The following is a 24,137-nucleotide window of genomic DNA, read 5'->3' on the forward strand; positions in this document are numbered from 1 at the left end:
CCTATTCAGCAGAGCACCTCTGACAACCTCAAATTCTGCACGAAGCTTCATGAGAAATTGATCTCGCCTACTAGTATTGTAGACCTCTTGGGCATCCACGAGAGAACTCTTGGGAACATCAACATGTATAATCGCAGAGTGTTCTGTCCACAAATTCAAAAAACCAGAATAATATTCTTGAACAGACAGATTGCCTTGTTTGTAATTGGCAATGTCTAGCTCCAATTGAAAACGTTTGGCCGCGTTGTCTAGGTTATAGATACGCTTCAAGTAGTTCCACATTTCTTGGGCAGTGGAAAAAGATCGCAAATTATTAATCATGTGAGGATCAATAGTACCGAGAATCCAAGTGATAATCTGAGCATCTTCTATTTCCCATGCATCTAAGTCAGTTGTCTCTGACGGTGCCAAAGAGACATCGTCCAAGTGACTCCATAATCCTTTCCCTTTGACATACATCCGAAATTGAAATTCCCAAACAAGATAATTCTTTCCGGTAAAACGAACACAAATATGATCTATCTCTTCTTCGGAAGCCATAATATCAGAGATGACTTAAGAACAATTCTGTTAACGTAACAATTTTGTTAACGTGAAACAAGAAACACCAACGGAACACTGAAGAAAATACTTGCCGACACCAAATCAACACCCCAATTCAGGATACTCGCCGACACCAAGTCAAAACCCTAATTCAGAATACTTGCCGACACCGAGTCAAAACCCTAATTCAGAATACTTGTCGACACCGAGTCAAAACCCTAATTCAGAATACTTGCCGACACCGATACGATAACACGATCAAAGCAAACACGATTTGTAAGCACCCAAGATTAGAATCGCAATCTTGGAAGAGATTACCGAGAACCGAGATGATTTCAATTACCGAGAAACGAGATCTACCGAGACGATTTCAAGAGCGACCCAGTGGGGTGTCGCTGAATAAAGCCAAGATTAACCTAAAACTCACAGGTTTGATCGAAAACCCTCTGATACCATGTCAATAATTCTTGGCTTGATACTTTTCTCATTATTATTTCTCGTATATATAAAGGTTACAGGGCTATATCGGTAATTACACTAAATAATTACATTTAAACTAATTCCTATTCACAGAGCATAGTTGGTGGATACCTGGAGATGGAAAAAGAATTGATGTTTGTAAGGATGCTTGGATTGAGGCAGGCGTAAGGCTGACAGATCTTAATATTCATATTCCAGAAGCCTGTAATGGCGCGAAGCTGCTTGAACTTGTTACAGATGGTAGGTGGAAATGGCAACTGATAATTCACTGGATCCTATTGGAAATACAAGCAAAGATGAAAGCCATGTTACCTCCAGATGAATAGAAGGGGCCGGATACGCAATGTTGTATGGAGAATATCATGGGAAGAATTTCTATCGCGGATATGTATCACGCAATCAGTAATTTTGGAAGAGGAGAAGATGTCAATGTTTGGAGTAAAATCTGGAAGATTAAGGCTCCTAAGAGGGTTAAAGCGTTTGTTTGGCTTATCAAACATGGGAGATTGTTAACAAATGTTAGGAAGAATCGCATGGGTCTTGGCTGGGACAAGTGTGACTACTGCAATGAATTTTCAGAAACGGCTCTTCATGCACTTCGGGATTGTCTTCTAAATAATTTGTTTTGGGTTAGCATTGTTAATGAGAAGTACAAGTATTGGTTCTTTACGTGTAACATGCACGATTGGATTGCAATGGACTTGGAGAACAATCAGAATAAAGAGGTGCAAAAAAATTAGAGTAGCTTATGGGCAACCGCGTGTCATCAATTCTGGACGCAGAGAAACAAAGAGAAATATGAGGATGACTTTGTGAGGCCGCATAGACAAGTGGAAAGCTTGAAGGAAAGGTTAGGAAACTATGCTCTAGCTGATAATATTATGAAAACTCATAGCATGGGGCGGCAGGTTATTTTGCATGTTAGTTGGAAATATCCTAGAAATGGTTGGGTATGCATGAACATTGATGGAGCTTGCAATAACGGTATCATTGGTTGTGTTGTGTAGGTGTCATTAGGGGGTGAAGGAGAATGGCTTTGTGGGTTTTCGAAAGTATTGGGGGGAAGAAAGATGCTTATACTGCTTTAGTTTTGGGTTTCTATGAAAGTATGAAGTTGACAAGGATGAATTTTGATAAAGCTAAGATTGTGGTTCAAGATGTGAAGGAGAAGAAGAGAAATATGAATCATAGGAGGAACTTGATTGCTAAGATTTGTAGTATGTCGAAATTGGATTGGGAGGTTGGGATTAACCATGTCCATGTGTATAGGAAAGAGAATAAGTTGGCACACGCGATGGCTAGTTACAGTTTCTCCTTCAAGGAAGATTTTTCTTTTTTTGAGAATTTCCCTGATGCCTTTAAAGATATTCTTAGAGATGACGTGAGTGGGATTAACACCTCTAGAGCTTTTTGTGGGTACTCTTTTTTGCTTGGGCGTTTAGCCCTCTCGGTAAATATATATATATATATATATATATATATATATATATATATATATATATATATATATATATATATATATGGGCAATTCTATGGTGAAGTTGTCATTTTAACTTCATTGGTGTAGTTACAAATTCTGGTCAATCAAAAAGCAGTATTATCTTAGAATTTTCCAATTTTGACTTAATCATGCAACGTAGGATTATATAGTGCATATCATTATTGTGTACCTTTGTGTACCTCATAGATCAAAGATCAAGCACACCTTAATTTCATACATCACACACACATAATCTATTTCACTTTAGTATGACAATTAAACAAATAATATATAAATATTTAATGTTTAAAGGTGGAGGCATATATATATATATATATATATATATATATATATATATATATATATATATATATATATATATATATATATATATATATATATATATATATATATATATTGGTTATATATAACATTTTGGCGTGAAATTGAAAATAGTTTATGCAAATATATATATATATATATATATATATATATATATATATATATATATATATATATATATATATATATATATATAGTGGTTATTTTAACTATTCTAAAATATTTTATAAAAATAATATTTGTATGCTAAAGTAAAAATAATTGTAAAATATATATGTTACATATTATATTTATTAAAATATATGTAATATATTAATTTGTTCAAATTAAATTAGACATTATATTTTAATTGAATTTCTTAAAAAATAATTAATAAATATGATATATCATGTTATTTTTTTAATTTAAAAATTAACATTTATTTATTTTTAAAATAATGATTATTTATTTTTAAAAAAATTATTTTTTAAAAATGCAAATTTTTTAATCAAAAAAATATATTATTTACGTTATTTATTTTTTATATAAAAATGTCTTTTTTTTAATTTAAAAATTATGTGTGAACAATGTCAAGAATTCAAATAATGATGTCTGACTATGTGTAAATCATGTCACGGGTGCACTGATGATGCCCGACTATGCGTTAACCATGTCAGATAATCAACTGATGATGTTCGACTATGTGTGAACTATGTTAGGAATGCACTAATGATGTTCGACTATATGTGTACCAAGTTAGATAGTCAATTGATGATGTCTGACTATGTGTGAACCATGTTAGACAGTCAACTGATAATGTCCGACTATTTGTGAACGATGTCAGGGATACACTGATGTTGGTAAACTATGTGTGATCAATGTTAGACAGTCAACCGATGATGTCTAACTATGTGTGAACCATGGAAGATAGTCAACTATTTGTAAACCATGTCAGGGATGCATTAAAGATAATCGACGATGTGTGAACCATGTCAGGGATACATTAAAGATGGTTGACAATGTGTCAATCATGTCAGATAGTCAACTGATGATGGTGAACTATGTGTGAACCATAATAGAGATGCATTGAAAATGTTAAACTATATGTGAACCATGGAAGATAGTCAACAAATAGTGGTCTACTGTTTGTAAGCCATGTCAAGGATATATTGAAGGTGCTCGACTATGTGTGAACCATGCTAAGGATGCATTAAAGATGGTCAACTATGTGTGAACCATGTCTGACAGTCAACCGATGAAATCAAACTATGTCTTAAAAATGTTAGGGATACACTGTTGATGGTCAACTATGTGTGAACCATGTCAAACAATCAACTGATGATGTTCGACTATGTGTGAACAATGTCAGGGATACACTGATGATGTTCAACTATGTGTGAACAATGTCAAGGATGCATTGAAGATGATCAACTATGCGTGAACCATGTCAGACAGTCTATTGATGATGGTCAATTATGTGTGAACCATGTCCGACCGTCTATGGATGATGTCTGACTATGTAGGAACCATGTCAGGGATGCATTGAAGATGACTAACTATGTGTGAACAATGTCAATAATGCATTGATGATGGTCAAATATGTGTGAACCATGTCAAACATTTAACTAATGATTGTGAACTATTTGTGAACCATGTAAGACAGTCAACTGATGATGGTCAACTATGTGTGAACCATGCCAGGGATGCATTGATAATGATCAACTATGTGTGAACCATGTCAGGCAATAACCTGATGATGTCTGATTATGTATGAACCATGTCAGGGATGCATTGATGATGTTTAACTATGTTTGAACCATGTCAGGGATGCATTGATAATGATCAACTATGTGTGAACCATGTTAGACAGTTTACTGATGATGGTCAACTATGTGTGAACCATGTCATGGATGCATTGAAGATGGTCAACTATGTGTGAACAATATCAAGGATGCATTGATGATGGTCAACTATGTGTGAACCATGTCAGACAGTCTGTAACGCCTGGAAATTCAATTATTCGCTTAATTTATACGTTTGGAGTGTTTATTGAAATTTTTGTAATTTTGGGACGATTTAGTTGATATTAGTTCGGGATAGAGGATCGATAACTAATTGAGATTTTTAATATTTTTAGTATTAGAGATATTATTAGAGTGTCGTGTATTATTTTGGGAATTTTCGGAGCAAATTAAATTACACCGTAAAATATGAGGTGATAAATAAATAGGGAGTTTTAATAAAATAAAATTTAATTGGGCTGAATGTTGTGTTGCCCGTGTGAATTAGTTGGCCCAAAGTGAAATTATTTGAATTATTAATAGAACATGGTGTTATATAAGTAGTAGTGAAACAAATTAGGTTTTTACGTAGAAAAGAAATGAAGAACAAAAGTTAGAGCACAAGGGTTTGGAATAGAGGACACGAGAAGTGCAAGCCGGAACCAAAAATTAGGAACTCGATCGAATATTAGAGCGGTCTCCAAACTAAGGTAAGGGTTGGGTTTTGACTCTATAATGGGGTTTATGATAGATATTATGTAGGGATTGGGTTTGTGTAAAATTGTTGCTTTGTTTAATTGTTGTTACGGATTATACCGAATTTTTGTTGTTTATACCGAATAAGTGTTGTTCCCTATCTGATTAGTATAATGTATGATGGATAGAAACATGTTTAGGATGAAATCCTTAAAATTCAATAATTTTGTAATTGTTAGGTTTTGATGATAATCCTTAATATTCGATGATTAATTGTGTTTGGAATTAATATATATAGGTGTATACCGTAACTACCACTTTCATTACTATGCATACACCGTGGCTTTGATTATTATATATACACATATATATTTACAACGTAATTTCTTTGCTGTGTATATTTCATTGTCTATAGTTTGATGGAGTTGTCAATTAGTATCTAACAATTCCATAAGATATATTTGGCACATACTGTAGCGGCCATGTTTGAAACCTAATGAAACAATAGCATTTGATACATTACGTAACGTTTCCTGTAGCGGCATTTGAGAATAATTTGAAAACATACATTGTTAGTTTCATACACTGTAGAATTAATATGGAATTTAATTTTTTGACAGCATATAGTTTCTTTTAAGGAGGATAATATAAGTTAATGACTATTAGTTTTTGATAATAACAATAATAATAATTTAATATTATTAATATAATATTTTTAGGAGTTTTGAGTTAGAGATGAATATTTATATTATTTGGCTAATTTAAGTTATTGTTAATAGGGTTGTCAGAGTTGCTCCCGAGATGTTTAGAGTTAAATCTAATTAACTGGAAAGATTAAAATTGAAGGCATTTGACCCATTAGAGTTGTTTTATTATTACTTGAGTCAGACCATTGGCTAATTAGGTTCATAAGAGTTACTCTTATATGTAAGAGTTATCAATAGAGGATTTTTGGGTACTTTATAGTTGTAGGGATTAATGTAGAAGTTGTTTAGAGTTCCTTGGAAACTCTGTCGAGTTATAATTATATATCTTTATAACTTTTTACAAGTTAATAATATAGAATAATATTAGGAGTGTTCTGGAATAATTTGATAATCGTTGTGCTTGTGGTGTTTTTGGTGATGTTGCGACGTGACATATTTTTGTGAGTTTTGTGAAGTATGGCGATGTTTGCGTGAATTATCTGTGATGAATTATTGTTGTTGGGTTGTCGTGTGATATATTGCGATGAGTTTTTGTGAATTATTGCGAAGCGCAGAATTTAAGGTGACGATTGTTTATCAATAATTATTGATATATTTTGGCGATGTAGGCGAATGCCTTTGTGACGATGTTTGGCGACGTATTTGTAATTTGTTGCATTTCATCAGTGTCTCATGATTTGCATGTTTTAGCGACGGCCTGGATTGGCAAACAGCGACGAAGGCTTATGCCTGTTTTGATGCTTCTATTTATCGGCAATTGGCGATGAGGGCTGAAGCCCTGGGTACCACATGCATGTGCATTTGTTAGAGTCGCACTTCATTTGTGTGATTATGAGTTTATGCGTTGTGATGTGTGAACTTATGTGAATCGTTGTGTATTATGAACATGATATATGTGAGCTATTGTGACGTGTGTTGTTTTAATTTAAAACGGTGAAGTAAATTAGACGGTAATGATTATACCGTAAAGTGATAATTATTATGACTTGAACCTAAATATACTTTTTATCATCACCCTGTTTATATTGTTTGATATCTCACCCCTTCTGAATGATGTTTCCCTACCATGGGAAATGTACAGGTACTCAAGATAGCGGTGGAAGTTTGAAGTGATTTTATGAAGTCTTTAGTTGTTGTCATTCGAGTTGGTGTCTTGCTCTGATACGTAGCACTCGGGGGGATAAAACAATTATTTTAATTATTATTTCTTTTGCTGAATTTTTATATATTTTTTGGTTTAAATTGTAACTAAAAGTTACCGTGCAAAGATGTTATGACTTGATTTAAATATTCTTGAAGTTCGTGGATTCCGCTGCGAGTTAAACATTTAATTTAAAACAAAGTGATTTTTAGTAATGATTTGATTATCGTTTTAAATTCAGGTGTTATGTATCTATATGTGAAGGCAAGTAAGCCGTAAATGTTTTTGAGATGACGAATATGTGATACCTCAAATGAACTTGTTTTAAATTTATACTCTGATTTTATTTATAATTACCGGGTAGATTTGGGGTGTTACACAGTCAACTGATGATGGTCAACTTTGTGTGAACCATGTCATGGATGCATTGAAGATGGTAAACTATGTGTCAACAATATCAAGGATGCATTGAAGATGGTCAACTATGTGTGATCCATGTCAAACACTCAACTGATGATGGTCAACTATGTGTGAACCATGTCAGACAATCAACTGATGATGTCCGACTATATGTGAATAATGTTAGGGATGCACTGATGATGGTCAACTATGTGTGAATAATGCCAGGGATGCATTTATGATTGTCAACTATGTATGATCCATGTCAGGCAGTCAAGTGATGATGGTCAACTATGTGTGAACCATGTCATGGAAGTATTGAAGATGGTCAACTATGTGTGAACAATATCAAGGATGCATTTAAGATGGTCCACTATGTGTGAACCATGTCATACAGTCAACTAATGATGGTCAACTATGTGTGAATAATGTCAGACAATCAACTGGTGATGTCTGACTTTGTAGGAACCATGTCAGGGATTCATTGAAGATGGTCAACTATGTGTGAACAATGTAAATGATGCATTGATGATGGTCAAATATGTGTGAACCATGTCAAACATTCAACTGATGATATCCACCTATGTATGAAAAATGTAAGAGATACACTTATGATGGTCAACTATGTGTGAACCATGTCAGACAATAAACTGATGATGTTCGACTATGTGTGAACAATGTCAGGGATGGACTGATGATGGTCAACTATATGTGAACAATGTCAAGGATGCATTGAAGATTGTCAACTATGTGTGAACCATGTCAGACAATCAACTGATGATGGTCAACTATGTGTGAACCATGTCAGACAGTCTATTGATGATGTATGACTATGTAGGAACCATGTCAGGGATGCATTGAAGATGATTAAATATGTTTGACCAATGTCAATAATGCATTGATGATGGTCAAATATGTGTAAACCATGTCAAACAGTCAACTGATGATGGTCATCTACGTGTGAATCATGTTAGACAGTCAACTGATGATGTTTAACTATGTGTGAACCATGTCATGGAAGCATTGAAGATGCTCAACTATGTGTGAAAAATAGCAAGGATGCATTAAAGATGGTCAACTATGTGTGAAACATGTCAAACAATCAGCTGATGATGGCCAACTATGTGTGAACCATATCACACAATCAACTGATGATGTCTGACTATGTAGGAACCATGTCAGGGATGCATTGAAGATGGTCAACTATGTGCAAACAATGTCGATGATGCATTGATGATGTTCAACTATTGATGTGTGAAACATGTGTGAAACATGTCAGGGAGTCAACAAATGATATTCGACTATGTGTGAAACATGTTAAAGATGAACAGGAGATGGTCAACTATGTGTGAACCATGTTAGGGAATCAACTAATGTTGTTCGACTATGTGTGAACCATGTCGAGGAGTCAACTGATGATGTTCAACTATGTATGAATCATGTCAGGGATGTATTGATGATGGTCAACTACGTGTGAAAAATGTCACGGATGCATTGATGATTGTCAACTATGTGTGATCCATGTCAAAGAGTAACCTGATGATGCATGACTATGTATGAACTATGTCAGGGATGCATTGATGATGTTCAACTATGTTTGAATCAAGTCAGGGATGCATTGATAATGATCAACTATGTGTGAACCATGTTAGACAGTTTACTGATGATGGTCAACAATGTGTGATCCATGTCATGGATGCATTGAAGATGGTCAACTATGTGTGAACAATATCAAGGATGCATTGATGATGGTCAACTATGTGTGAACCATGTCAGACAATCAACTGATGATGGTCAACTATGTGTGAACCATGTCAAACAATCAACTGATGATGGTCAACTATGTGTGAACCATGTCAGACAATCAACTGATGATGGTCAACTATGTATGAACCATGTCATGGATGCATTGAAGATGATCAACTATGTGTCAATAATGGCAAGGATGCATTGAAGATGGTCAACTATGTGTGATCCATGTCAGACACTCAACTGATGATGGTCAACTATGTGTGAACCATGTCATACAATTAACTAATGATGTCCGGCTATATGTGAATAATGTTAGGGATGCACTGATGATAGTCAACTATGTGTGAATAATGTCAGGGATGCATTTATGATGGTCAACTATGTATGATCCATGTCAGACAGTCAAGTGATGATGGCCAACTATGTGTGAACCATGTCATGGAAGCATTGAAGATGGTCAACTATGTGTGAACAATATCAAGGATGCATTAAAGATGGTCAACTATGTGTGAACCATGTCAGACAGTCAACTAATGATGTCTGACTATGTAGGAACCATGTCAGGGATGCTTTAAAGATGGTCAACTATGTTGAACAATGTCAAGGATGCATTGATGATGGTCAAATATGTGTGAACCATGTCAAACAGTCAACTGATGATATCCACTTATGTCTGAAAAATGTTAGGGATACACTGATGATGGTCAACTATGTGTGAACCATGTCAGACAATAAACTGATAATGTTCGACTATGTGTGAACAATGTCAGGGATGAACTGATGATGGTCAACTATGTGTGAACAATGTCAAGGATGCATTTAAGATTGTCAACTATGTGTGAGCCATGTATGACGGTCAAGTGATGATGGTCAACTACGTGTGAACCATGTCATACAGTCAACTGATGATGTCTGGCTATGTATGAACCATATCACTGATGCATTATAGATGGTCAACTATGTGTGAACCATGTCAGAAATGCATTGACGATGGTCAACTACGTGTGAACCATGTCATACAGTCAACTTATGATGTATGACTATGTATAAACCATATTAGGGATGCATTGAAGATGGTAAACTATGTGTGAACCTTATCAGGAATGAATTGATGTTGGTCAACCACGCGTGAACCATGTCATACAGTCAACTGATGATGTCTGACTATGTAAGAATCAAGTCAGGGTTGCATTGAAGATGGTCAACTATGTGTGAACCATGTCAGGAATGCATTGATGATGGTCAACTACTTGTGAACCATGTCATATAGTCAACTGATGATGTCTGACTATGGATGAATCATATCAGGAATGCATTGAAGATGGTCACTTATGTGTGAACCATGTCCGGAATGCATTGATGATGGTCAACTACGTGTGAACCATGTCATAAAGTCAAGTGTTGATGTCTTACTATGTATGAACCATATCAGGGATGCATTGAAGATGATAAACTATGTGTGAACCATTTCAAGAATGCATTTATGATGGTCAACTACGTGTGAACCATGTCATACAGTCAACTGATGATGTCTGACTATGGATGAACCATGTCAGGGATGCATTAAAGATGGGCAACTATGTGGGAACAATGTCAAGGATGCATTGATGATGGTCAATTATGTGTGAACCATCTCAGACAATCAACTGATGATGGTAACCTATGTGTGAACCATGTCAGGGATGCATTGAAGATGATCAACTATGTGTGAACCATTTCAGAGATGCATTGAAGATTGTCAACTATGTGTAAACCATGTCAGGAATGCATTGTTGATGGTCAATTACGTGTGAACCATGTCATACAGTCAACTATGATGTCTGACTATGTATGGACCATATCAGGGATGCATTGAAGATGGTCAACTATGTGTGAACCATGTCAGGAATGCATTGATGATGGTCAACTACACGTGAACCGTGTCATACAGTCAACTTATGATGTTTGACTATGATTGAACCATATCAGGGATGCATTGAAGATGGTGAACTATGTGTGAACCATGCCAAGAATGCATTGATGATGGTCAACTACGTGTGAACCATGTCATAAAGTCAAGTGATGATGGGTGACTATGTATGAACTATGTATGAACTATGTCAGGGATGAATTGAAGATGGTCAACTATGTGTGAACCATTTCAGACAGTCAACCGATGGTCAACTATGTGTGAACCATATCAAACAGTCAACCGATGATGGTCAACTATGTGTGAACCATGTCAGGAACGCATTGATGATGGTTGACTATGTGTGACTCATGTCAGGGATGCATTGATAATGATCAACCATGTGTGAACTATGTTTGACAATAACCTGATGATGTCTGACAATGTATGAACAATGTCAGGATGCACTGAAGATAGTCAATTGTGTGTGAACCATGTCAGGGATGCATTGGTGATGGTCAACTATTTGTGAACCATGTCAGACAGTCAACTGATGATGGTCAACTATGTGTGAACCATGTCGGGGATGCATTGATGATGGTCAACTATGTGTGAACCATGTCAGGGATGCATTGATAATGATCAACTATGTGTGAACCATGTCAGACAGTAACCTGATGATGTCTGACTATGTAGGAACCATGTCAAGGATGCATTGAAGATGGTCAACTATGTGTGAACAATGTCAATGATGCATTGATGATGGTCAATTATGTACGAACCATGTTAGATAGTTAACTGATGATGGTAAACTATGTGTGAACCATGTTAGGGATGCATTGAAGATGGTCAATTATGTATGAACCATGTCAGACAGTCAACTTATGAATGTCAATTATGTTTAAACCATGTCAGACAGTCAACTGATGATATCTTACTATGTGTGAACCATGTCAGGGATCTATTGATGATGGTCAACTAGGTGTGTATAATTTCAGGGATGCATTGATGATGGTCAACTATGTGTGAACCATGTCAGACAGTTAACCGTCAACTACTTGTGAACCATTTTAGACAGTCAACTGATGATGGTCAACTATGTGTGAATCATTTTAGAGATGCATAAAATGATGGTGAATGATGTGTGAACCATGTCAGAGATGTATAGGATGATAGTCAACTATGTTTGAACCATGGAAGATTGTCTACTGATGATGGTCAACTATGTGTGAACCATGTTAGAGATACAAAGAATGATGGTCAACTATGTGTGAACCATGTAAGAGATGCATTGATGATGGTCAACTATGCGTAAACCATGTTAGAGATGCATTGGATGATGGTCAACTATTTGTGAACCATTTCAGAGATGCATTGATGATAGTCAACCATTTGTGAACTATATCAAAGTTGCATTGATGATGGTCAATATAATAGTCACTAAATCGATCACAAACTATCAGTGACCTGAATTTCAGTCACTATTAATTTTTTTAATATATTTTCGTATATATTAATTACCTATGAATTTTCTTCTATTTTTTCAATTTCATGTTTCGCTCTAATTATTTCTCTTTTGTGTCAAGTATTCATTATATTAAATTATGACAATAATTTTTTAATTTATATTTAAAATATATTAATTAAATTATATTATCTAACTACTAAAATATATGGTTTTATATTAAGAATGTTTTGACAACACGTACCATAGAAGCTTCCATATACATCTCTCTTATAACACTAGATCCATTTTCCAATGACTTTTTCAAAGTTGTCATTTTGACAACTTCACCATAGAAGCTCCCATATATATATATATATATATATATATATATATATATATATATATATATATATATATATATATAAAATATGTTATTCTTACACTCATATTATACACCAATACTTACACCAAACATTGTTCACCATATTTATACGATGAACAATGTATTTTAAAATAAAATAATGATATTTATAAAAAATATTTTTTATTTTTAAAATTACGGACGACACTGTTCATGTACGGACATACATTAACCAACTTCATTACTGCATTAACCAAGTTTTTACACTGCATTAACCAAGTTTGATGACTGCTAAAAATTATTTTTAATACTTGGATGTTGCATTAACCAACTTATTACCGCATTAACCAAATTTTTACACTGCATTAACCAAGTTTAGTGACTGCTAAAAATTATTTTTAATACCTCGATGTTGCATCAACCAACTTTATTATTGCACTAACCAAGTTTTTACACTGCATTAACCAAATTTGAGTAATGTTATTCTTACACCCATGAATAGTATTTTACAGTAGTCATCAAATTTGGTTAATGCAGAGTAAAAACTTGGTTAATGCAGTAATGAAGTTGGTTAATGCAACATCCAGGTATTAAAAATATTTTTTAGCAATCATCAAACTTGGTTAATGCAGTGTAAAAACTTAGTTAATACAGTAATGAAGTTGGTTAATACACGTCCGTACATGAACAATGTCGTCCATAATTTTAAAAATAAAAAGTAAAAATTATTATTTTATTTTAAAAAACACTGTTCACCGTATAAATACGGTGATCAGTGTTTAGTGTAAGTATTGGTGTATAATATGGGTGTAAGAATAGCATTACTATATATATATATATATATATATATATATATATATATATATATATATATATATATATATATATATATATATATATATATGATCCAATTAAGTTATATTTGGCGCCACCAATTACTAAGATTAATATTATTTGATAAGCAACACACTTTTTTGCATTGCTTCATGAAGTAATTTATATGCAAATTTACACAAGAAAAACGCCATGTTTATCTATTTAATTTTAAAAATTCTAAGCTCCGAAACTTAAAATCCCCATATGCATTAAGGAACCTCTATCGAAGATGCTGTTATCTATCTTTTGGAACATTACAAGCTACACACTATAAGATAGATTTGAGAAAACTAGGAACACTCGTTGTAGGTTGATTTTGGTTATTAAGCATCTCATCCAACTCTTTTTCAAATCTTCTCATGTCTTCGGAAGGCAAACAAATAGGCAATATTAAACATTCTTCTCCTTTGGAATTCTTATGTGAAACAATATAACTTTGCTCCATGAAACAAACCAGCCCCACCTTTTGCGATTCCTCCATACACCCCTTCACTCCATCCAAAATCCGCTTCATTAAATTTAGCACGAGTCAAATCTGAAATAACACAAGACCTTATAGTAGTATATGAACATCGTTCCTTAATAATCATAAGATCTGCCACAGATTGCATGTATTCTTCTGTAACTTGTGCTTTTAACTTTCTTATCAAGTCCACTGCATAACCTAATGAGTTCTTGCAAAGCTTCCCTGCAGTAGTTACAGCTGCCGGATAAGCTATACAATTACCATAATATCCAACAAATGAATGATTATTGTTAAACCTTGAACGTGCATTGACGAGGCACATTATTCGTACATCTTTCTCTAGCTCTAACTGCAATGCTTTTGTGCGACAATACCAAAAACATGCAGCAATAAGACAAATGTGGTACATTGAAATGGAATCAAAAGACGAATTGCAGCTATGTTTGAAGGTCTAAAGCAAAAGGATTGATGGACTATAGTAGTATAGTAGTATCTTCTTCTTTGATGGTATTGTTTGGTGGAAGTATTTGTTCGTATTCACAATGGTTGCATGTAATGTGAGGTGGATCTCTTGCCATTAGGATCTCTCTATGCCAGACAGGATGAATTGAAGGTCGATGCGCTCCTCGAGCCATTTCTGCCCAAGCATTCATGAATTGTTTTAAACCAGTTGCATCGCCCATTACATGGTTCCAATTCATTGCTATTATGAAACCACCGCACTTGAGACGTGTCTGTCGTGTCACCTATAAAATATTTTAAATCAAATATCATGTTTCAATATATGTATGCATGTTGTAATTCATTAGATTTGGAAGAAAATTTGTTCTTTTCATATTAATTTTTAACTTAATTAACTTTTTCATGTTAGGTCTCATCATCTATTATTTAAAGGAAGGACGTTAAAAGGTTTGTGTGACTTCTGTATATCATCTCCCTCAAAACGATAGATTTGTGGTAAGGTAAGAAAACGATAGATTTGTGTGTCTATTTAACATGATTTATCATTTGAACACATTTGATGAAAAAGTCTAACTTGTATAAGTCGAATGGGACGATCAATAATTAGTTCCGAGTCAGTAACATCGTAGAGAAGTTCTTTGATGCAAGGGAATGGTGGATGGAGAGAGTCACCAAATTGATCAAGTGTTACATCAGCTTCAGCTTCAACGAACATGACACCTTCGCCGGTACAATCCACCATCAACTTTTGCCCAACGCCCTCTCTAATCCTTCCCGCAAGTGGATAGTAATACACAAGTGTTTGTGGGAGTGCATTTCTAAGAACTTCAACCGGGTCTTTTCCTTTTATTGATGGTTGGTGGCGATAGATAAATATGAAAGGAATATTGAAACGCAAACCTTGTTGATCATCTATGTCAGATAGCAGTTTAACTTCTCGAGGAGTGGGTGCAGCCGGAAGCACCAACTCTGGTTGGAACCTCCTCACTGTGAGTAATAACGGTGTTGAATACATATGCTACAAGGAATGATGATAATAGATAAAAAACAACAGAACTGATAATAAGTGCTGTGTTTGGTTAGGGTGAGCTATAAATTGATTGTTTGGGAAAAGTTGAAAATTTATAAGGACCATGTTACACCTTTTCTTGTACGTAGTTATGACTAGTTGTTTTCAAGCAAGGTCACGTTTTTTCTTCTTTTATATATAAAATACCGAAACATTAAGAACTACATTACTATTCATTAGCCATTCGTTATCACTATCTCTCTCATTCATTACACATGTTATTGTATGGACAAAAATTAATTAGGTGCATTAACATATATATCATGTTCACATTTACCACTCATATCACGACACATGTCCAATTTAATAGCAATTGATTGACATATAATTATGTTGTTAACGACGCGTGTTTCAAATACATACTCCCTAATACTTATGGATTACAATTGGTATTTTTCACTCGAATGCGACCAAATGTCTTTTTCATTAAAATCAAACAAAACAAATTATGTTTTCTTTTTTTAGCAGAACTACAAATACTGTGACTTCCCTATTGCACATAAGCGGTATATAGGCACAAAATGTAACGTCTTGCTGAGCACACAAAAACAAAAACAACTTTTTTCTCATCTCATCATTCTTTTACAAACTTTAACCCTTTAGCCCAGTGACGGATCCAGAAAATTCTCATAGTGGGGGCAATATATTATATCAATACATAATAATAATAATAATAATTATTATTATTATTATTATTATTATTATTATTATTATTATTATTAAATTAAAGCAGATGAGTAGCTCAACTTATATGTGTTAGTTGAGTTGATTATGTGTAATTTATTGGTCAATAATTCTATTCCTAGAGCTAGTAAAATAAGTTGTTGATATTTATAAATCAACAATTTTTAATATAATAATATTAATAATAATAATAATAAATAATAATAATAGATTAATTAAAAAATAAAGAATACAAAAAATATTATTTTATATTTAAAAAAATTGAAAATACCTCGATGTCTCTGCTATTTAAATTTATCTATATATTTTCTTTTATAATTGTTTGGTATGGTTTATTTTAATTTTAAAATACATATATTCTTGTGCTCACACAATCATTATAATTTATTCATCGTATCATTTATACATATAACCTTCGACAAGCAAAATAATTTAATATTCTATTACCAAAAATAAAAATTTAATATTCTTAATGGGGGCAATAATAAACTTTTAATAAAAGTAAATATGAAAAATATCAATTAAGGAAACAAAATATAACAAGTTATCCTATGTTAGTGGGGGCAAGTGCCCCCAATGTGTACCATATAGATTCGTCCCTGCTTTAGCCTAAAAACGCAGATTTTTTGAAATTCTGACACTTGCAATACCTGTCAATACTGATATCCTAACATCATAACATTATGTCAAGACAGATGTTACAACATCTGTTGACAGACAGAACTAATATATCAAAATTGTAACTTATGCATAAATAAATTGCATAATGATAAATCACACAGATAATTATTAACCAAGTTCAGTGCAACGTCACCTAGTCTGGAGGATACCAAACCAGGAAGGAAATTCACTATGATAGCATTATTTCAAAGTCTAAATAGTCCCAGTTTAAAACTTCTCGCTTAATCCCTATCTTGTGCAACTTCTACCTAGAATCCTCTAGATATGAGATCCCTCTCTCACTTTCTACAACCAATCACCTCAGTGATAAAACAGTCTCAATCCTAGTGACCGTATCAAAAAACCAAACATACGATTACACTTCTAATACAAAAACTTAGTTTTGCTTAAAAGTTTCAACTAAGAACAATACTCAACTCTTTTTCTTAAAAGCTTTAATAGTGAGAATAATATATAACTTGACTAACAATCAAGTAACAATCAATCTATCTCATGGTATCAAAAGATACATGGGTGACTTACAAACACGAGAGACTCTCAAAACCTAAGATTTCTAAACTCCCCCCAAAATTTCAAATTGTGAAAGCTTGATTACATTAGGTTTATGTTTCTCTTTAAATACTACTCAACAATTCATGGGCTTTAAAATCTTCACCAAATACTACTTGATTCACAAGCTAGGAGATGCACCAATTATGCAGAAAAATCTCCTTAAATATTGGAACAAAACAATAAGTTTCCTAAATTGTCTCAATATCCAATTTTAAAAACTTATATACAGTTGGAGATTAAATCACTTGTTTCCGATTAAATCTTCTTGAAATGGGAAAATAAGTGAAACATGTCCAAAATGAATCTCACAAAATCAAATCAAATCTGTCAAGAATTAAAACATCATGTAGTGATGTTCTGGCACAACATGTCACAACATCTGTCAAAACATGAGTCTTCAAAGAACCTGACCAACGTGTTAGGACATCTTCCATAACATCTTGTTGTGAACCATGTTTTAGCAAAAATGCTACCAATTCTAAAACCATGGTACTAACAATCAGCCCCCTGGCAAATTTTGTCTAAAATAACCTTTTGCATAATAAACTTGGAGAGAGAAATAAACCATAAACGAAAAAATACAAGCTACATGAAAACATGTAAACTTTGTACAAACTACAATCATATAAATATATTAGAGATACAATACAGTTACAAATCATATGCAGTTACAGATCAAACAGGTACAACTACCCCCTGTCACACAAAACCAATACTCCCCCTCGGAGAGAAAATTCAATGAATAAGAAAACCAACCATTTTCTCCCCCTCAAGAGAAAAACCCAAATCACCAAAAAGTCGAGTCTGAGATATCCAAAATGACATAGTAAAGACACATGCAACATAAGCTTCACACATAAATCAGAGCACGGTAGCCAAGGTTATCCATAAACCTCAACAGACAGGATATTAGAACATTTGGTAAGACATCTTGCACACAACCACATCAGTAGCAGCAGGAGTAGAAACATCAGCAGTAGCAGCAGCAACACCAACAAGCATGACAGACTATCATGCTCTCCCTAAATAGTTACATACAACAAGCAACCACAACAGCAACAATACAAACTATCATGCTCTCCCTAAATAGTTACATACAACAAGCAACCACAACAGCAACAATACAAACTATCATGCTCTCCCTAAATAGTTACATACAACAAGCAACCACAACAGCAACAATACAAACTATCATGCTCTCCCTAAATAGTTACATACAACAAGCAACCACAACAGCAACAATACAAACTATCATGCTCTCCCTAAATAGTTACATACAACAAGCAACCACAACAGCAACAATACAAACTATCATGCTCTCCCTAAATAGTTGCATACAACAAGCAACCATAACAGCAATAATACAGACTTATTACTAACATGTCAAAACATGTGACAAGTAACATTCTTTTCTCCTAAAAAAGATAAATAAAATACTAATATTACTAACAATTACTAACACTTTACTCCTCCTTTTTATCCAAAAATTGACAAAATAGAGTGAGTGTACAAAGACATTGGAAACTCACTAGAAATGGAAATAAACAAAAAAATTGATTTTTTTTTTATTTTAACATTTTAATAGATTTGCTCATGTTGCAACACAGCTTAAGAGAAGGAAAAACGAGTAAGGTATTTAAATGGAAAGAAAGTTACCTTGTTTTTAACGATATCGTGCTTGTAACGATAGATCATTCAATGAGAGGGTGATTGAAAGGTGTTAAATCATCCTTATTAACAGTGCACCACTCATTATAGGAGAGAGATACTCTCATATTATTCTTTCTCTCTTTTTAAGCTTTGACTACTAAAAATTTTACAACATTTAAAATGACATTCTCTATATCATTGGAACATGTTTCTTTGAAATTACACGCATCACTAGATGAACAAGGAAGAAATGTTGTTGGCAAGCCTTCTAGTCAATAACTGCTATGATTCTCCAGCAGTACAAAATTTCTAAATCACCCCTTAAAACTCTAAAAATGGACAGTTTCCAAAGACTAAAAAAATTATCAATTCAGGGGTCATCATACTACTATTGGGTCATTAATTCAGAGGTCAACGTGAGGGAGTGTTTTACATTGAGGTCTTTTTTAATTAGCAACACATCTTGTTAGAGACACACTATATACTCACTAAAAACATTTAGATGATAGTTGTGTGGGCTCTCTCATTTATATATGCTCAAGTCTCAATTTTTATAATCAATGTGGAACTTCCCCACACATTGTTTCTCAATATTTTCCACTCACACTTGTTATTCTCAACACAACTATGGTAATAGTAGTATCTTTTTCTTTGATGGCATTTTTTGGTGGAAGTAATTCTTCGTATTCATGTTGGTTGCATGAAATGTGTGGTGGGTCTCTCGCCATGAGGATTTCTCTATGCCACACAAGTTGAATCGAAAGTTAATGTGCTCCTCGAGCCATTTCGGCCAAAGCATTCATGAGTTGTTTTAAACCAGATGGATCGCCCATTATATGGTTCCAATTTATTGCTATTATGAAGCCACCGCACTTGAGACGTGTCACATGTGATATTTTAAATCAAATATCATGTTTCGATATATGTATGCATGTTGTAGTTAATTAGATTTAGAAGACAAATTGTTCTTTTCATATTAATCTTTAACTTAATTCAATTTTTTATGTTATATATTGGAGGCGACATGGGGTTCATTGAGGATTTTGAGTAAGGCATTCCTGGGTTCTGTTCGATTACGCAATTTGGATACATCATTTATTTTAAATAAAAAAGTTTAAAAAAATAGATAAATAATTGATTATTTCGTATATAAAAATATTTAGATCAATAATAGATTTTTTTTCCGTATACCATTTTTGGATTAAAAATATTTAATCATAAATATCGTTTCTCGTATATAAAAATATTTAGATCAATAATAGATTTTTTTCCGTATACACTTCATTTTTGTTTAGGTATCATTTACAAAAATATTTGGATCAATATTAAATTTTCGTATAAAAAAAATATTTAGATCAATAATAGATTTTTTCCCGTATACCATTCTTAGATAAAAAAATATTTAATCATAAATATCATTTCTCATATATAAAAATATTTAGATCAATAATAAATTTTTTCCCGTATACAGACTTCATTTTTGTTTAGGTATCATTTACAAAAATATTTGGATCAATAGTAAATTCCGTATATAAAAATATTTACATCAATAGTAGATTTTTTTTCCCGTATACCATTTTTGAATAAAAAATATTTGAATCATAAATAACATTTTTCGTAAATAATAATAATATAAATATTATTTTTATTTAGGTATCATTTACAAAAATATTTGGATCAATATTAAATTTTCGTATAAAAAAATATTTTGATCAATAATAGATTTTTTCCCGTATACCATTTTTGGATCATAAATATTTGATAATAAATATCATTTCTCGTATATAAAAATATTTAGATCAATAGATTTTTTTCCCGATATAGACCTCATTATTGTTTAGGTATCATTTACAAAAATATTTGAATCAATAGTAAATTTAGTATATAAAAATATTTAGATCAATAATAGATTTTTTCCCGTATATCATTTTTTAATAAAAAATATTTGGATCATAAATACTATTTTTCGTAAATAATAGATTTTTTCCGTATAGAAATATTTTTTTTATTTATGTATCATTTACAAATATTTGAATCAATATTAAATTTTCGTATATAAAAATATTTAGATCAATAATAGATTTTTTGAATAAAGTTTTCCCGTATATCATTTTTTACTAAAAAATATTTCGATCATAAATACCATTTTTCGTGTATAAAAAAATATCAATAATAGATTTTTTTTATGGAAGAAAGAAATGAGAAAGTGATGAAAGAGAAAAAAAATAGAGAATGGAGAGAAATTTGATAAAATATAAGAGTTGTCTTATTTTAATAATAAAATTAAGAACTTTATGGTGCAAAGACCAAAAAATCACAATTTTAATGTGGTGGCAAAAAATCAAATAAGAATATTTTTAACTTTTTCACATCCATTAATTTTCTTATATTATAGATGACGTTAAAAAGGTTTGTATGGCATCTGAATATCATCTCCTTCAAAACGGTATATTTGCTGTAGAAATACATATGACACAGATGCCCCGCAGACGAGTCTTTTTAACATCACTTGAACACAATAGATGAAAAAACTAATGTACTATTTTAATCAAGTTAAATGGTCTATATGATTTTTAAAAATTTAGTGAATCAATAAGAACTATGAGCTAAAGATAAATAACAAAAAGAAACTTAAATTTTACTTTTGTTTTTAGCATTTAGATTTTTCATGTCATATGTTTGCCCTTTTAGTCAGAGAAGTGGACATCGTTAATCTTTTGAGTAAATTGTTTTATATTATGTAGGTGGAACAAAAATATGTGTTTTCACATATGCAAGAATTATTAAAACTAACTTGTATGAGTCGAATGGAAAAAAGTTGAAATTTAATGAAACCATGTTACACCTTATGTTGCACTAGAATAGACTAGTTGTTTTCAAAGTGGTCACGTTTTCTTCCTCTTTATATATAGAGAACGAAACATTAAGAACTCATCATGCACGAAATCGGACAAAATTCTAATTTAGTTGATAGTACTATGTCTTTATGTGGGCACCAATAAGATTCATTACGCATGCGTTATCACTATCTCTCTCATTAACATAGTATCACACACAATAATTGAAAAGAAACAAAAGGGTATGTGAGGGATGTTTATTTGGAAAACACCATCGACAATCATTTTTTAAGGAAGGATCGAGGAGAGCTTAAAGAAGTGTTGAAATTGATTAATACATATGAACACCTTATCTCATGCACAAAATAAGTATTTTATTTTATTCATTGATGATTTGTATGATATGGGTTTATTTTATGAGACAAGAATATGAAGTATTTGTGATATTTAAGAAGTTTTAAAGTTTTTATTGAGAAACAAAGTGGAAGGTCCACAATTTTTTTTAGAAATGACAGGGGAAAAGAGTACACTTCCGATGAATTTGATAAGTTTTGTGAAGTAGAAGGTATGGAGAGGCAAATGATTGTTGTACACCTCCACAAAATGGTTTATCCGAAAGAAATAATCAAATTGTGATGGAGGTGGCCAAGTTTATGTTATTCGAGAAGATGCCTAATAATTTTGGCCTGAATTTATTAATACAGTTGTGTGTCGGTAGAATAGATGCCCAACAAGAGTTATATGCAACATGACATTGTTTGAAACATGGAGTGGAAGAAAGCTTTGATAAAACCACCCTAAAGATTTTTAATGTGTTTTCTATGTTCAAGTTCAGAAAGTTTTAAGGACAAAAATTGAAGAACCAAGGGATAGATACTTTGTATTGTCTATAGTTCAATGTCAAAAGACTATAGACTTTACAATTTGAAGATCAAGAAAGAGATTGTCAGCAGAGATGTTGTATTTGATGAAAAAAGATGTTGTATTTGATGAAAAATATTTGAAACTGAAAAAAGGAAAGTGTTGATGAGAAAACAGTTCCAACAATCATTTTAGAAGAAAATTTAACTTCTTTCAAAAGTGAGGAAAATGTTTCATCTATACCATATTCTCCATCTGGCACACTATCTTCACCAAACTTTAGCTTATCATATCAATGATCAACTCCAATTAAATTTAGGAGTTTTTATGATGTTTATGCTAGATGCAACTATTATTCAATTAAACTTGAAAATTTTAAAGAAGCATTTAAATAAGATGCTTGGAGGAAGGAAATTCAAGAAGAAATAAATGTGATTGAAAAGAGCAAGACTTGGGAGCTAATGGAGAATCCAAATGACAAAGAACCTATTGGTGTTAAATGGGTCTACAAGGTGAACGTAATCTAGAGGGTTCATTCCAAAAGAACAAAGAAAGACTTTTTGCAAAGGGTTATGCACACCAACCCGATATTGACTATGAAGAGACATTTTCCCCCGTGACACGTCTTGACACCATTAGAGCGTTAATCTCTCTTGCAACCCAAAAAGAATGGAAGTTTCATCAACTAGATGTAAAGTCAACATTCTTAAATGAAGAACTGAACTAAGAAGTCTATATGGAGAAACCTCAAGGCTTTGAGATTGAAGGTCAATATGAAAAGATTTATAGATTGAAGAAAGCTCTTTATGGGTTGAAACAAGCACCAAGAGCATAATATAGCAATATTGACAATTACTTCATGGATAAAGGTTTTGAGAAGAGAAAAATGATCCTACTTAGTATGTCAAACGAAAAGGTATGCTTGATATTTTAATTGTTTCACTTTATGTGGATGATTTACTCTTTACTGGAAATAATATAAAGTTGATTATAGATTTTAGAA

At 32.7% G+C, this 24,137-nt stretch overlaps 1 pseudogene; it reads right to left on the reverse strand.

Annotated features, from left to right (window-relative positions):
- Window positions 1–14,062: 14,062 nt before the first annotated feature.
- LOC131612861 (benzyl alcohol O-benzoyltransferase-like) lies at window positions 14,063–15,888 on the reverse strand (annotated as a pseudogene).
- Window positions 15,889–24,137: the final 8,249 nt, after the last annotated feature.

Source organism: Vicia villosa, linkage group LG6 (assembly GCF_029867415.1).
Source record: "Vicia villosa cultivar HV-30 ecotype Madison, WI linkage group LG6, Vvil1.0, whole genome shotgun sequence".
NCBI classification, from domain to species: Eukaryota; Viridiplantae; Streptophyta; class Magnoliopsida; order Fabales; family Fabaceae; genus Vicia; species Vicia villosa.